Source organism: Zootoca vivipara, chromosome Z, assembly GCF_963506605.1.
Source record: "Zootoca vivipara chromosome Z, rZooViv1.1, whole genome shotgun sequence".
NCBI lineage: Eukaryota > Metazoa > Chordata > Lepidosauria > Squamata > Lacertidae > Zootoca > Zootoca vivipara.
Window position 1 is genome coordinate 8,433,359 of NC_083294.1, and position 17,220 is coordinate 8,450,578.

At 47.2% G+C, this 17,220-nt stretch overlaps 1 protein-coding gene across 1 annotated transcript in view; it reads right to left on the bottom strand.

Annotated features, from left to right (window-relative positions):
* The window catches only part of LOC132591503 (oocyte zinc finger protein XlCOF6-like), a 126,183-nt gene that overhangs the window by 3,335 nt on the left and 105,628 nt on the right, over positions 1 to 17,220 (bottom strand). The window lies entirely within an intron of this gene.

Consider the following 17,220-nt stretch of genomic DNA (forward strand, 5'->3'; position numbering starts at 1 on the left):
GGCCAAAATCTTATATTATTTCTAACCAAAAGCAAATGCTACAAGAAACATGGAGATCCTGCATTCTCACGAGTGGTCTGTTGACCGCACCTGGTACGGGAAGGATATGGAAGCCAACAGAGGAGGGGAGGGAGTGGATCTGGCAAATGAGCTGAAACAGGCAACCTTAGAAAGTGAGGTCCCTGAGGCCCAACTGGAGCAGGAACCACTATGGGGAAACTCAGAAACTAGGACAAACTCTGCTTGGAGAGAAGGCGGGGTCCCCTCCCTTGACTGAGTCGGAGAAGTAGCTGAACAACCTAGGTGTGCAATACTTGGACTTGGACAACTATCCCTACATTCTGATAGGGCTGTACAAAGATCTGCAGAAAAAACCTTTTTCCGAGCTTCAAAATTTCCAAAAATTTTAGGAGAGGGGAGTTTAAGTGGGGGGGGGAGGAAAAGGAGGCAAAAGTTCTCTTCCCCCCCACACCAGCACTCTTCCCCCCCCCGCGCATGTTTTCCGGCATCTGCCCACACTCCCCATTCGCCCATGCGAGTCCTAGTGCTTCTGTCTCCACTTTGGGCAGCATGACAAAGCGGCTGTGCATCCCTGGCACGGCGAGTGCCGAGAGGAGGAGGCGGCTGCTCTCAACTGCGCTCCTAGCTGGAAGCTGAGACGGGTGGGCTGGAGCCTGGGAATGCGCCGCCCATGCTGCCTCGCCTGAACCTCGCTTGGAGTCAGGCTTGGAAGTGGGGAGGGAGGGAAGGCGAGGGGGCGGGAAGGTCCACCTGCCCAGCATAGTATCCCCCCAAACACCGCCTCTCTGCTCGATGGGGGAGAATCACCAACTTCCAAGTCTCCCTACTCCGGAGTCACTTACACTCCACTTTGGACCAAGGAAAGAGGCGCTTCCCAGCAGAGGGAAGGGAAAGGAAGGAAGCTATGGCAGTCACTGCTGGGGATAAGCCAAAATTGGAACACGTTCGACTTCCGAAAAAAGTTTGAAACCCGGAACTAACAAATTCAATTAATCGTGATAATGGACTACAGGAACCCTTTAATTTCAGTAGCAATCTTCCTAATCCCTTAGACATGAGAATTTATATAGAGGTAATACTGGAAATCTGGTGAAATCATAACTGTCAAGTTCTCCCTTTTTAAAGGGAAATTCCCTTATGCTGAATAGGCTTCTTTGCGAGAAAAGGGAAAACTTGACAGCTATGGGTGAAATGGAGAGGGGGAGTGGGGATTTTGATACATTTTAACCGTAGTGAAATGTCTCACTGCATAGTGAAAGGGCTTACCTCTCAATTTCCCCTTCACGTTTCTGTATTTTTCTGTTTCAAGCAAGATGTGCTTAGACTTGTGTATCAGTCTCTCCTGTGTGGAACAAGTAAAAGAGAAGTGCTGTTTACGTCATTTGTGACTGTCAAAGTATTCAGAAACATTCATCTTTTGAAGCAAAGACAACAAATTACCTGGGGGCCATAATAAATGTATAGTGGCCTAAACCTTTGTAAACAGCAGGCGAATGCTGCGGGTTGTGGACCAGGAAAGCTCACGCCACCATTAACCTGTGAGTTTCTTTGTGGGTTTTGCACAGCTGTTTTGGAATTCACACTACAATATCAGCTCACAAAATGTTACAGGCAAAATTACAGCATTGCTATAAAAAATGATCCCTTTCTCTCTCACACAGTGTTGGAGATATGGCAATCTCACACACCTCGCTTGTAATACTGGCAATCCTTGGCCTGCATTGTCTATCCTGATAATGGGTCTTTGCCATAGCTGCCAAGTTTCCCCTTTTCTGGTGAGGAAGCCTATTCAGCATAAGGGAAAATCCCTTAAAAAAAGGGATACCTTGGCAGCTATGGTCTTTGCCCTTGAAGCAGCCTAGACTGGGAAGGTGCATGCATTGTGTCTCAGCTTGTAACTCCCTCTGACATCACCTAAACAAAAAAAAAAAGTAATAGAAAGGCTATCCATATGTAAATTATATACAAATCCTGAAAGAATTTCCATAGTGGAATCTCCTGAGAGGAAGGAGAGAGGAACTTCCTGCCCTTTGCTCTCCAACTGGACCAATAGCCTGGCTTGGTGTAATGCAGCAGCGCTTCAGGAGCCCCTAGCAGCAGCTGGCCTGGGTCATGGGGGAAGGAGAGGCCAGCTTCCAGGAAGGAGGGGTGGGTGGCGAATTGGACCCCTTCCATTTTCAGGGATCCCTCTCTCCAAGGCAGATTTCTGGCAGGAGGGAAAAGCCAAGGCAGCCCCTCCGGAGATTCCCCCACCAGCGCCCAAGTGGGAGACCTCCCTTCCAAAGGGAGCTAGGGCATAGCTGCCAAGTTCTCCCTTTTTTAAAGGGAAATTCCATTATGCTGAATAGGCTTCCTCGCGAGAAAAGGGGAAACTTGGCAGCTATGGCTAGGGGCAAAGGTGGGGTGGAGCAGCAAATGTAGATTTCACCTGGAAGGGACTGATAAAAGGTCCCTCGGGCGCCTGCCTTGAGCGCGCCACTCTCCCTGGGCCCGGCGCGATCCGGAGGGAGGAGCGAGCGAGCGGCAGCCCGCAACACAGCCACCACGTCTCCGAGGACATGGGGGCAAGAGCCCGCGCCCAGGCAGGTGGTGGGTTCGGGTGCCAAAGAAAAAGAACCTCGCCAGAGACAGAAGCGACCTCCCTCGGAAGGTGAAAGGCAGGGGGCTGCTTGGGGGCTGTGGGCTAAACTGAAACCCCCACCCCCCCCCAACTGCGCTGCCACCCTGGGCTTGAAGCACGTGTTGCTGCTCCAGTCCCACCCACACATCCCAAGAGACCACCAGTAAAATAAAATTTTAAAAGAGTCGCTGGGGATGGGGCGCTTGGAAATGCATGGAACCTCTTAGTTTGGCAATGAAGCCAAAGAAAACGTGCGCACGCACACAAAAATAGGAAAGCGCTGCCTTCCCGGCAAGAAGCAGCCACCCCTCCGTCCCCAAAGGCAGCTCTCTGACACAAACGCCAGGCCGGCCAGGCTGCGTGCCTTCTTCCTTTCAGGACGCCGCAGGGGGTGGTTGAGTGAGTCAGGGCTTTCGGGGCTACTGGGCGGGCCGCGAAGGCATCCTCCGGGCGCAGAGGGTGGGGGGACCCCCGTGGGTGCGTGGGGGGGGGGCGCCCGCCGAGGGATCCATGCACCATGGTGCCACTGAAGCTTAAGACGGCCCTGGCAGGCAGGTAGTCCTCACACCTAACTGGCGCCGGTAAAGCAATAGACGTCCCGGCTCGGGAAAGATTTAGCCTGAAGGCTTAGGCTGCAGTCTTCCTGCATCATCTCCTCCCACCCGCCGTGGAGTAATAATTGTGCCCTGTGTGGGTTTCCAGGGAAATCCACCTTGTTCCAGCTAATATGTCGGGTCATTCTTTCAAGGGGATTCCTTCAAGAAGAAAAGGTTGGAACCACTTAGCCGCAGGGGGGGGGGGAGGATTTCATGGGAGCAAAACGTAAGAAAAAGATGCAGTTCCGGAAGCTACAGAAAAACGAATGTGTTGTAAACACAAACCCCTACACGAAAATCTTGCAGATTACATTGGTGTAATTTGAAGCAAAGACCTCTCTTTATTTAATTATAGAATGAAAGAAAAATATTGAGATACACTGAACCATCTCCCCTGTAAAGTGAGCATATTAATGCAACTGGAATAATTCTTCTAGCTTTTGTTGTTGTTGTTGCTTTTGGGCAGTATCATAGCCAGATGTATGGTTTTCTGCTGTATTTTGGACCAAAGGGTGCATACTTTTGACTTTAATGCTTACAGACATGACTGCTATATCTCTGTCAAATGACATTTTATAATTGACATTTTATAATTTCTATCTTATAATTGTTATTGAAAGCCAAGTCTTAATTGCAGGACTTGTTAAATGTGGGAAAATAAAACGAAGCTTTTGAGAGTGCAGAAAGAAAAGTACAAGAAAAGAATGTCATTGGAGGAGCTAACCTTCTAACCCTTTACAAATATTTTTATTTAATTAAATGTAAACCAAGCTTTTCAATTTGTATGTTGTGATCTTTCTATAAAATGTTGCCAGAGACAATGAACCTAATGAATCTTAGCTAATTAAAAACACAGCAAATCTTGACAAAGAAAGGATGCTTTAGATGGATTTTCTTCCACTTCTCCGCATAGGCCTTTAAGATTTTTATCCATTTTCCTTGCCAAAATTGACCCATTAGTTCTATAGCAACAGAATTCTGTGCTGTGCTTTGAATATTGGTCAGTCTCTGTTTGCTTAATTGCATGCGTAGGTAGATCATAGAATCATAGAGTTGGAAGAGACCACAAGGGCCATCCAGTCCAACCCCCTGCCAAGCAGGAAAGACCATCAAAGCATTCTTGACATATGCCTGTCAAGCCTCTGCTTAAAGACCTCCAAAGAAGGAGACTCCACCACACTCCTTGGTAGCAAATTCCACTGTCAACAAGCTTCACTTTTGTGGGCATCTCCTTGCCCCTCCTCCCTGACACAGCTGCACCTGCAGGCTTGTGTTTATGTTTATGTCTCAGCTTCTGAAAAGACTTTGAAGACTGACCTTCGTTCCCACGGGACTGCACGGCTGATGACGCCATCTCCCCCTGAGATTTGCAACTGGCGCCCTCAGCCATTTCCATTGAAGCATTCTGTGCAGCCACTTGTTCCAGCTCTAACGCTACAGCCAGCTCCTGCTGCAATTCCCAAGTGGCGCCCTCAGCTCTTGCATTCACTGGAGACAGCCAGCTCTTCCTGTGGTTTGCAACCGGGTGCCCCAGCACTCCAGCAATCATTTGGGAATCACCATCACAGCTTCCTCCCCCTCCAAGAGCTAGCTTCAATGATTCCCACATCTCGCGAGCCGAATTGCATGCACCAACATAAATAAATTGTCCCGGACATAAACTTAGGATAATCATTCCTTTCTGGTGGGCAGTAAAACTTTCACAGTGATTAATGACTGTGAGGACAGTGGACTGTCAGAAGCTGCAGCATTTTTCCTGGTTAGTAAGAGAGATGGAACACTCCCCCCCCTGTATACCTCCCTGCTTCTAACCGGGAAATATGCTGCAGCTCCTCACAGTCCATAAAACTTCAGGCTGCACAGATCAAAGTCTCTTACCTTCTCTACTCTTTGCTCAAAGTTTTCAGTATCCTGCAGCTGCAATCGGAACACGCTGCTGCCTTTCTGCTGCCTGGGTCAGAACACCAGCCAGTTCTGCCATCCCCTCGGCGATTAGCCATTCCAATTTCTGGGCAAGAGAACTAACATTACAATAGTACAACCAAGGGAAATATACATCATGTGATACATTCAACATCCTCTTCCAAGCCTGTTCCTGTTTAAGGTGGAACAGAATCTACTATGAAATCCTAACACTCTCAACCCAACAGGGATGGAATACTTTTATAGACTGGGGGCTGCAATCCAGTGATGGGAGGGGCCAGAAGTAAAAGTGGGTGGGGCAAGGCTGGTAAGGGACGTGGCCTTGAGGGCTGCATTCAGCTTCTAGGCCAGAGGTTCCCCACCGCTGTTCTACAACACTCAGGCGTGCCTGTTTAAAAGACACAACCAGCGTGCTTCCCTTTCTGCTGAGATGACATTTTCACAGCCTTTGATTTTATGATTCCAGGAATCTTTTTTTTATATCAGCAGTGATCAGGAATGGTGCCAAAGCAGGTTTGCCTTACAAAACACAAACAAAGCAGGGGGGAGTCCAGGAATGCAGGACCGGATCAATCTTTAGCCTCCAAGGCTATTTCTCAAGTGCACGGTTACATGCCTCTCCTCCTTAGTCACCTCTGCACCTCAGGTGATTAAAGTAGTTGATAATCATCTGACTGAACACACAAAGCAAAAACTTGCCGATGTGCACATCAGGTCTATGGCTGGCCCCTGAAGATTGTACTTGATGACAACACATCCAAGAGGAGCATCACAAACCGTTGGAATGTAAACGGACACCACAATTAAGGCGGCTGGGAACAAAGTGTGGAAATAAACGCACAGGTCCAAAAGAAACAGCTGTGTCAGAGCTTTCTGATGATCAGTGAAAAGGTAGCACAGTAATTTTTTTATTAAAGATTTTCTTGAGTTACAAAAATATGTGCAATGTCTCTTGTAACATCTTTACAAAACAGTACTGAGCGGCAGTGGGGAAGCTCAGGGCTAGGGGCTGGATGTCGTCTTCCAGGCCTCTCTCTGTATCCCTCAGAACTCTTAGAATCATAGAATCCTAGAGTTGGAAGATACCACAAGGGCCATCCAGTCCAACCCCCTGCCAAGCAGAAAACACCATCAAAGGATTTCTGGCATATGGCTGTCAAGCCTCCGCTTAAAGACCTCCAAAGAAGGAGACTCCAGCACACTCCTTGGTAGCAAATTCCACTGCTGAACAGCTCTTACTGTCAGGAAGTTCTTCCTAATGTTTAGGAGGAATCTTTTTTCTTGTAGTTTGAATCCATTGCTCCATGTCCATTTCTCTGGAGCAGCAGAAAACAACCTTTCTCTCTCCTCTATATGACATCCTTCTATATATTTGAACATGGCTATCATATCACCCCTTAACCTTCTCTTCTCCAGCTCCCTAAGCCGTTCCTCATAAGGCATCGTTTCCAGGCCTTTGACCATTTTGGTTGCCCTCTTCTGGACACGTTCCAGCTTGTCAGTATCCTTCCTGAACTGTGGTGCCCAGAACTGGACACAGTATTTCAGGTGAGGTCTGGTACTATTACTTCCCTTGATCTATAGATAGATGCTATACTCCTATTGATGCAGCCCAGAATTGCTAGGCCACACCTATTGGTCCTTGCATTACTTTGCTCCACTCGCTTTTGCCTCTTGCTCCGGCGCCAACCCCTGTCATGTGGCCCTCAAAAGATTGCCCAGAAGGGACTGTGGCCTTCAAAGGTTCCCCACTTCTTGTACTAAGGAAGCTTTCAGGTTTATCTGACTCAAGAACGGGATTAGAGGTCAGCATCATTGGGCATCTGCTAAGCTTCACATTGCAGCGTCCTGGACACATCTCCAGCTAATATTTCCTACAGCAACCGGTCCCTTGTACTCTTTTGTCACACGATAGACTTGGCTTGTGATATTAACTTAACAAAGAGACTGACTTTGACCTCTCTTCCTACAGAATTGTATCTTGCTGGTATAAAATTAAGAGGCTTGGAATCCCAATGGTGATGTCTCAATGAGCCCCCCCCCCTGTATCTTACCACCCCCTATTTAGAGCAAGATGCTGAAATGAATGGATTTTTACTATCTTAGGGCCATTAATTTCAGTAGGTCTGCTCTGAGTAGGACTAAAATTGGATGCAATTACGGTATTATTGTTACTGTTATTTTTTTATTGATTGACTGAGTTTATATCCTGCCCTTCCTCCCCAAGGACCCCCAAGCAAAAGAGGGCAAAAACATTTTAAAACAGTTTAGAAAACATTTGAGAAACAATTACAGTTAAAAATATTTCCCCATCCATCTTGAAATTGCCAGGAGTTTCAAATGCCCATGTAAACAGGAATGTTTTTAAATTCCTCCTGAAAGTTAATAATAATGGAAACAAGCACACCTTACTAGGCAGGACATTCCACGGGCAGGGAACCACCACTGAGAAGGCTCTGTCATGGGTCAGCAGCAACCTTAATATTACTTAATAACAAAAATAGATTTTTACCCTGCCTTTCCACCAATGTATGCAAGGCAACTGCATGGCATTTTAAAAACGCAAATAGTGAGGGTAGACAAACCCCAATTTATATCAGGTCCCAGGTGGTAGGGGAGCTTTCACCCTTCCTCCTCTCTCACTCATACACACACACACACAGACACACAGAGAAACTATGACTCCAGTCTGAATTCAGGCTTTCTGTGCCTACATTGGAAGAACAGTTGGGAGTTGCACCCAGGCTCCTCGTCTTCCAGAGCAGCTGTGATTTGTATCCCAACTAAGTCCTACTCAATGCAGACCTACTGGAATCAATGAACCTAAGTTAAAGGTAAAGGGACCCCTGACCATTAGGTCCAGTTGCAGATGACTCTGGAGTTGCGGCACTCAGGTGCTCACCTCGCTTTACTGGCCGAGGCAGCCAGCGTACAGCTGCCAGGTCATGTGGCCAGCATGACTAAGCCACTTCTGGCGAACCAGAGCAGCGCACGGAAATGCCGTTTACCTTCCCGCCAGAGCGGTACCTATTTATCTACTTGCACTTTGGTGTGCTTTCGAACTGCTAGGTGGGCAGGAGCTGGGACCGAGCAACGGGAGCTCACCCGTCGCGGGGATTCGAACCGCCAACCTTCTGATCGGCAAGCCCTAGGCTCAGTGGCTTAGACCACAGCGCCACCCGCGTAACATGCTGAACCTAACTTAGTTGCCTATAAATTTCAGTAGCTCTTCCTTAGGTAGGACTAACTGGGACTGGGAGTAGGCATGGGATAAGAACTAGGGATGACCAGGCGTATTTCCAGAGCTCACAACTGTGCTTGCCAGAGGGCTCTCGTGAGGTGATGCAGGAGGAATGTGTTTCTCTGCATGGCACAGTTACACAAAGGGCACACTCCTACCATGTCACAACCCATAAGACAGTGACCCACAAGAAGTGGCAGATCATGTCATCTCTTCACCTGAGTCAGCTCTGAACGGTCTGCTATCTATCAGTGTCATGACATGGGACACGTAAAGGAATGAAAACTGCCATGTTGGAATGGGCTCATCATCTAGACAAATCAATTTAAAAAAAGTTTTGATCAGCTAAAATGCACTCCCAGATAATCAGAAACGTTTTTTTTTAAAAAAAAAACTACCCCGAACAATTAAGATGAATGTGGGAAACTTTTTATTTATTATTTAAATTTGTATTCTACATTCCCTATAAACATGCTCAAGGTGGCTGACAACTGAGCAATAAAAATGTGAATCAATTGTTACAATAACAGTCAAATACTAAATCATTTTGAAACTTAATTCGATAATCCAACAAACAACTCAATTTGATTCATATGACCATTATGAGGACAATTAGGAAAAAAATACTGTTCTGTAACAGTCAGCTGGTGGCTTGCTTAATTTTTACATTGCTCTTGTGTATTTTAATCGTTGTTAGCTATATATTTTTAAAAATGAAATAGCAGTATACTGCAATGAGGGTGAAAGAGGAGAGTGCAAAATATGGTCTGAAGCTCAACATCAAAAAAACCAAGATCATGGCCACTGGTCCCATCACCTCCTGGCAAATAGAAGGGAAAGAAATGGAGACAGTCAGAGATTTTACTTTCTTGGGCTCCTTGGGAAACTCTTGGCCGTCCAGATGTTGTTGGACTACAACTCCCATCATTCCTGGAGATGCTGAGGCCAAGGGAAGTTGGAGTCCAGCAACATCTGCAGGAAAGCAATGACAAACCTAGACAGCATCTTAAAAAGCAGAGACATCACCTTGCCTACAAAGGTCCGTATAGTTAAAGCTATGGTTTTCCCAGTAGTGATGTATGGAAGTGAGAGCTGGACCATAAAGAAGGCTGATTGCCAAAGAATTGATGCTTTTGAATTATGGTGCTGGAGGAGACTCTTGAGAGTCCCATGGACTGCAAGAAGATCAAACCTATCCATTCTTAAGGAAATCAGCCCTGAGTGCTCACTGGAAGGACAGATCGTGAAGCTGAGGCTCCAATACTTTGGCCACCTCATGAGAAGAGAAGAATCCTTGGAAAAGACCCTGATGTTGGAAAAGATTGAGGGCGCTAGGAGAAGGGGGCGACAGAGGACGAGATGGTTGGACAGTGTTCTCGAAGCTACGAACATGAGTTTGACCAAACTGCGGGAGGCAGTGCAGGACAGGAGTGCCTGGCGTGCTATGGTCCATGGGGTCACGAAGAGTCGGACACGACTAAACGACTAAACAACAACAACAACATGCTCTGTGGTTTGCATGCTGTGATGTGCCTCTTCCCAACCTCTGTTAAATGTGCCTGCAGCAGCGTTACCGAGGTGGGTTGGGGTGGCGGCACTACATACACCAGTTTAGCAAGCCACACTGTGAAGCACCTCCAGGTCTTTTAAAGGTGAGGTGGGTAGTGGAGCTTGGGCCAAGCCAAGCCAGCAATGGGGGAATAGGTAAGGAAGTGGGCAAGGTGTAAAGGGAGCAAGGTTTGGCCAGGGGGGTGGGTGAAGAGCAAAGGGATTAAAGGGATAGGGCATAGCCGGGGGGGCAGAGAGGGGCAGCTCCCCCCCAAATCAATAAAAATCAATAAAAATACAAACTGAGGTTCTACCCCCTCTAACAAAAGGCCTGTCCCCCCACCCAAAAGAATCCTGGCTATGTTCAAGGGAAGTGATGCAAGCAGATCTGTTAGCCCCTAGCAAAAATAAAATAAAATTAAGCATTCATAAAATAAACATGGAACCATATCAATTAATGACAAAATTAATTGACTATTGTGAATTGAAAGAGCTTCAGGCGGCGAGCCCTGTCTTAGAGGCTTTATTCCCTGAGAATGCCACTTCCGAACACAAGGCTTGTTGTGAGACCTACAGGCAATGCAGGGGAGTGAGGGGTGCTATCTGAGGAGGGGCACTCTCTTGGCACAGAATGTCTCTTTTAAGAGGATGCAGGCTGTGACACATAAATAGAACCCCACACAGCAGAGTCTCTTCCAAGAAGAGACATTCCATCTTCCTTTAAAAAGGTAAAGGACCCCTGACAGTTAAGTCCAGTCGCGGACGACTCTGGGGTTGTGGCGCTCATCTCGCTTTACAGGCTGAGGGAGCAGATGTTTGTCCGCAATTTTTCCGGGTCATGTGGCCAGCATGACTAAGCAGCTTCTGGCGAACCAGAGCAGTGCACAGAAACGCCGTTTACCTTCCTGCCGGAGCAGTAATTATTAATCTACTTGCACTTTGATGTGCTTTTGAACTGCTAAGTTGGCAGGAGCAGGGACCGAGCAACGGGAGCTCACTCCGTCGCTGAGATTCGAACCGCCAACCTTCCGATCAGCAAGCCCTAGGCTCCGTGGTTTAGAGTCTAGACCACAGCGCCATCCGCGTTCCATTCGTTCCATTCCCTCTTCCTTTAGCAGAGAGGAAACCTCTTCTAATATGATACCTGTACTCACATGTGCAACACCAGTTCATGGGTGACTGGTGACATATGAAAAGAGGCATTATATTCTCTCTCTCTCTCCCCCCCCCACCCTGTTAGTTAACAACACTGTGTCTTGACCCACAACTTAAACAAGTGCTGCTATGTGTCCATCTTTTACAAACAAAGGATGCTCTCCTCACTTTGGACCGTTTGTAGTTTTTGACAGGCAAAAAGGGATACAGGATTAATCAATGAAACAGTTAATCAACTAAAACAGAGTTGTATTCCAACTAAGTTCTACTCAGAGTGGACCCATTGAAGTTAATGAATATGACAAACTTAGGTCCATAATTTTCAGTGGCTTGACTCTGAGTGGAGCTTAATTGAGTATGATCCTCAGTGATTAATCAAGGTTTCTCAAATCAGCCAACAGGTTCAATACTAATAACTGAGGCTACAAAACCAGTGCTCCAACCCACCGACTGTGATTCTAACTTTGCACTGGGTTGTTCAAGATTGGAGGCAGCTTGGGAGCATTCTCAGTTGGCACCCCTTGCTTCTTGCAAGATAAGGGGACCCACAGAAGTTGTTCTGCCCATGCAACGGGTCAGGGCAGCACTGCATTTGAGATCAAGCTGAGAATTCAGCAATCTTGAGAAACTCACTGCTCAAGTTTCCGGCCCTCGTGGAGGAAATGTGTGAGCTGTCACTGCTGAAATCACCAACACTCGTGGGAGGGGTGGTCATAGCTCCTCCCTATAATTAGCAGAAGTTAGCTAATGAGTACTTGTTGTAAAAGTGCATTTTACCTGACACAGGATTTTAGATGAACATGCTGCAGGTGAGTGTGTGTATGTGTGTTACTTGCAACACCAAGTTCCATGATCAGTGCGAGATTCCAGGGGTTGCAGAGTCGTTTGCCAGGGTCTGTGTTCCCTTTTGGAGAATGAGGTGCAATAGAGACTGATGTCTTTATGACGTATGGTTTTATTTACACATACAGTATATACAACCTGCACCTAGATGGAGGGATTTCTGAGCATTCATGTGCTGTGAGGGTCTGGCTGCTTCTCCCATAAGTGCAGCATTCACTTCAAAGGGCAGCAAAAAGCCTTCCTCTATATCTCATTGTTTGAGCCTGTCATCCCCAACTCACTTGGAGTTCTGCCTCTCCTTCTCCTTCTCGCTGTTAAGTGACTCCCAGGACCTCCCTTCAGAATATATCATTAAAAATTGGAACATTAAACCTGGCTTTTGCCTCCGCCTACTAGCACCCAGCAAAGAAGGGGCCCAACTCCCCCTTGCCTGGCTGTTGCCCTCTGTTGGTTTCCTGAATGGGCTAATCTCCTGCCAACCTAGCAGTTCGAAAGCACGTCAAAGTGCAAGTAGATAAATAGGCACCGCTCCAGTGGGAAGGTAAACGGTGTTTCCGTGCGCTGCTCTGGTTCGCCAGAAGCGGCTTAGTCATGCTGGCCACATGATCTGGAAGCTGTCTGTGGACAAACGCCGGCTCCCTCAGCCCATAGAGCAAGATAAGTGTGCAACCCCAGAGTCGTCTGCAACTGGACTTAACTGTCGGGGGTACCTTTACCTTTAATCATGGCCCATTCAGATACCTCTAGGAGCTGGGTTGGCTCATTAGCATAAATCCAGGGGGGTTCCCTGCTCGACAAAGTTTAATCAAACTTTGATTAATTCTAATTTTTACTAAATCACAAACACATTTAGGGAGATCTAGTCCTCCCAGAACCTCATAATATCATATATCAGGGGTGGCCAACTCCCAAGAGACTGTGATCTACTTTCAGAATTAAAATCTGGTGGTGATCTACCCCCATTTTTGGGGGTTCAGCTCAAAGTTGTTGAGCTTTTTTAGGGTGAAGGAAAGGGGGGTGACCAGTTTTGGTAACCTTTTGGGGGGCAGCACTGCCCAAATACTTTTCTTACAGAGGACAACAGAAACTTTTAGAGACTTCTTGGGAGAGAGTTGCATAAAAGCACTCACAAAACTGTACGCAGCACAAACTCCTTTACCCACTCCATTAACCTACCTATCAAGATTTCTTTAAAAATACATGCCTTCATCCATTGTTAGTGTGACATCTGTGTCACCATTTCAGTAACCAACTGTTTGATATCAGGCGAGTACTGTGTCAGGGCCAGCTTCAGAGAATCTGTCATGTTTGAACGTTGCTTACTCTTTGTCATTTTAAAATATGGAAATGCAGATTCACACAAATAAGTACCAGTAGAACCAAAACATGAGTTCTAAAGGTGGGAAGCAAATACACACACATAAAGACAATTGTTGCAGTGTTGTTTTCCAGGCAGACCACCTTCAGATCATAAAATTGTCCCTATTAAACTCCTATGTATCCGCAAAGTCCCCCCCCCCAAAAAAACCAACAACACAGCAGCATCCCCCCTCCCAAATGCCCCTCAGGAAATCCCAATACACATAAAATTACTACTTGTATTACCAGCATAGGATAGTTAAAACAACCTTTTGAGGGTTCAAGAGGAGGGAAGGCAGGCAGGTAAAGGGGATGATGTGCATTTCATGGGGAAGTTGAGAAGCAGAATCAGCGAGACTCCTGCCTAGAGTGGCAGCAGCAGGCGGGTGGTGGTGGGGTGATAGGAGAGAATATTAAGGAGCCCTTGCCTGATGGAATGATCTGTGGTTTTCACCCACCTGGTGCCCCTGTGTAAGTTTTGGACTACAGCTTCCATTGGCCCCTGGGGCTTCGTAGTCCAGAACCCCCTGAAAGACAGCAGGTTGGAGAAGACTGGGCTAATGCAACTGCTTCCCCAGAACTTGCTGGCTTTATAAGCAGTGCATTCAAGGGGCTGTAGGGTGATCACAGAAGAGTGAGACCTGTGCCAACAGAGTGTACCCCATTCATGCCCAAGGAGAAGGTTATTTGCCCCCAAAGTTTGCAGAAGTACAAAAATATTCTAGCGGGTGTGGGAAGTCCTGAGGGGAGGACATATAATGAAGACTGAGTAGTGAGTCTGTTGCTGCTCCTGTCACCTCCTCCCGCCTCAGCCTTTCCTGCCGGCTTCCCTCCCTTGTTTGTTTGTTTGTTTGCTTGCTTGCCTCCTCCAGCCAGGAGCACCGGTGCCCCCCACCCCCGACTCCCAAGTACCCAGAGCCCTCGCAGGGGCACTGGCAAAGCTGCGCAGGTCATCCTCTCAGGAGCCGTGGCTCCCGTCCGCCCCCTCCCTCCCTCCCTCCCTCCCGGCTCAGAGAAGCCTCCCTCCCGTGGCTCCTGTCTGCCCCTTCCTGGCTCACTTGCTGTTGCTTCTTGTTAAAAACCTCCAAATTATGAGTTTTGATTGATTCATTACATGCTTATCCATTTGAATGTAAAGAGAAGAGGAGTGGGAAAGTAGACTTGGTTTTTTTTAAGGGAGCCGGGGATCTCTCCGCTGGCATGTGGGAGGAGGAGCAAGCCATTATGCGCCACGCACTCACACACACATACTGGTGAGTTCTATATCGGCAAGAGGGAAGGAGCTCTCCCTACAATTCTGCAATTGCCCGTGGCTATTGAGCTTTTTTTGGGGGGGACAAGAGTTGTTGAGGTTTTTTTTGTTTTTGTTTTTAGGGGGAGAGCTCTTTTTTTTCTTTTAGGCTGGCAAGCACTAAGGAACCCACGATCTACCTGCGAGCTACCAGAAACTTCCTCGCGATCTACTGGTAGATCGCGATCGACCTGTTGGACATGCCTGTCATATATGAACGCTGCTCCCTCTGCTTGTAAATTGTTGCAGTTGTCTTTGTAAAGGCAGGAATATAGCAAAATCAAAAGAGTGGTCCCTCTTCTTATCTGCCTCATCTTCCTACCTATTCCCGCATGAAGGGCTAAAGGGCATTGACTGGGGCTGACATCAGCCCTTTCTCTTCAAAAAACAGGATTGTAGCCAATGTTTGCCATGAGCAGGCCCATTAAAATTAATAGACATGACTATTAAGGATCAATTAAATTAAATGGTGGTAGACAGGGCTTTTTCTCAGCTGGAAGTCAGTTGCAGCACCTCTCAGGTGGGCGCCATTGCCATTCTAAGAGAACAAGGGAGGGGTTCCTTGTGAGTTCCAGCACCTTGTTCTCTAGAAAAATAGCACTGGTTGTAGACCACTCAGAAAGATCTGTGAAGTTTGAGCTGGTGAACGAAACTACAGCTTACTGTGATGAATTGCTCATTTTGTAAAATAAAGTAATGTTGCTTTGGAAAAACACCTTTCATATTGCCAGTTAGATACCTGAATCTGGTCCTTGGGAGGTGGGGGTGGTACACCCATAGGAAGATCCTTAAAACAACCCCTATGGGTCAGGAACCCAAGAAGATGGCCATGAATAACCTGTAACCCCTGGTTATGAAACAGACAAATGCTTCTTTCCCCATTTCCCAGGTGGGAAGGATGAGGAGGCATGCTCTTCCCCCAAGCCTGCAGAGTGATTCAGACTGCTGAGTAGCACCTCCTGGTGTCCAGTCTCATGATCAACTCAATGCATTGGATTCTACTGAGGAAGGCAGGATATGACCCTGATGATTCAACACAGGTGATCCTCTAGCGTTTGGTGAGATATGGCCACCGTTGGGAGGCAGAAAGGACTGTTATTAAAGGTAAAGGGACCCCTGACCATTAGGGCCAGTCATGACTGACTCTGGGGTTGCGGCGCTCATCTCGCGTTATTGGCCGAGGGAGCCTGCGTACAGCTTCCAGGTCATGTGGCCAGCATGACTAAGCCACTTCTGGTGAACCAGAGCAGCACACGGAAATGCCGCTCATCTTCCCGCTTGGAGCGGTACCTATTTATCTACTTGCACTTTGATGTGCTTTCGAACTGCTAGGTGGGCAGGAGCTGGGACTGAGCAATGGGAGCTCACCCTGTCGCAGGGATTCAAACCGCCGACCTTCTGATCAGCAAGCCCTAAGCTCAGTGGTTTTACCCACAACGCCACCTGATTCCCTGATTGTTGTTGTTTAGTCGTTTAGTCAGAACAGTTGGGGCTTTTTTAGTCCGTATAAAAAGGTAGTAAGGAGACAATACAGAGGTGCATAAAACTGGACAACGTTACACCCCCCCACCTTTTTCATTGTATTAGAACCTGCAGTAATCCAATGAAGCTGAATATTGGAAGATACAGGGCAAGCAATAGGAAATACCTAGCACAACACAGAATTATAAACTGGAAATTTGCTGCCACAGAATGTAGGTGATGTAATGCGCACCTTTTTTGGCCAAAATATGTCGTGAAAATTAGGGTATGCATTAGATTTGAGGACGCATTTACATTTGCCAGCAAATACTTTTTTGGTTTCAAGGCTTTGAAAACTGAGGTGCGCATTAGACTCAATGGTGCATTAGATTTGTGTAAATACAGTACAGTACAGTGGACCCTCCGGATACAAACTTAATTCGTTCCGGGGGTCCGTTCGCACCCCGAAAATAACATAAATAGAGGCGCACTTCTGCGCATGTACGTGGCGCAGTTGTGCACATGTGTGTGGTGAAACCCAGAAGTATACACTTCCAGGTTTGCCGTGGCCGTAACTCAAAGACTCCATACCCCCCATTCCCAAAGCTCATTTTCCCCTTCAACATCCAGCTAGATCAAGGGAAGTAATAGTACAGTACTACTGTATTCTGCTCTGGTCAGACCTCACCTGGAGTACTGTGTCCAGTTCTGGGCACCAGTGTTCAAGAAGGATACTGACAAGCTGGAACGTGTCCAGAAGAGGGCAACCAAAATGGTCAAAGGCCTGGAAACGATGCCTTTTGAGGAATGGCTTAGGGAGCTGGGTATGTTTAGCCTGGAGAAGAGAAGGTTAAGGGGTGATATGGTAGCCATGTTCAAATATATGAAAGGATGTCATATAGAGGAGGGTGAAAGGTTGTTTTCTGCTGCTCCACAGAAGCGGACACGGAGCAATGGATTCAAGCTTCAAGAAAGAAGATTCCACCTAAACATTAGGAATAACTTCCTGACAGTAAGAGCTGTTCAGCAGTGGAATTTGCTGCCAAGGAGTGTGGTGGAGTCTCCTTCTTTGGAGGTCTTTAAGCGGAGGCCATATGTCAAGATTACTTTGATGGTCTTTCCTGCTTGGCATGGGGTTGGACTGGATGGCCCTTGTGGTCTC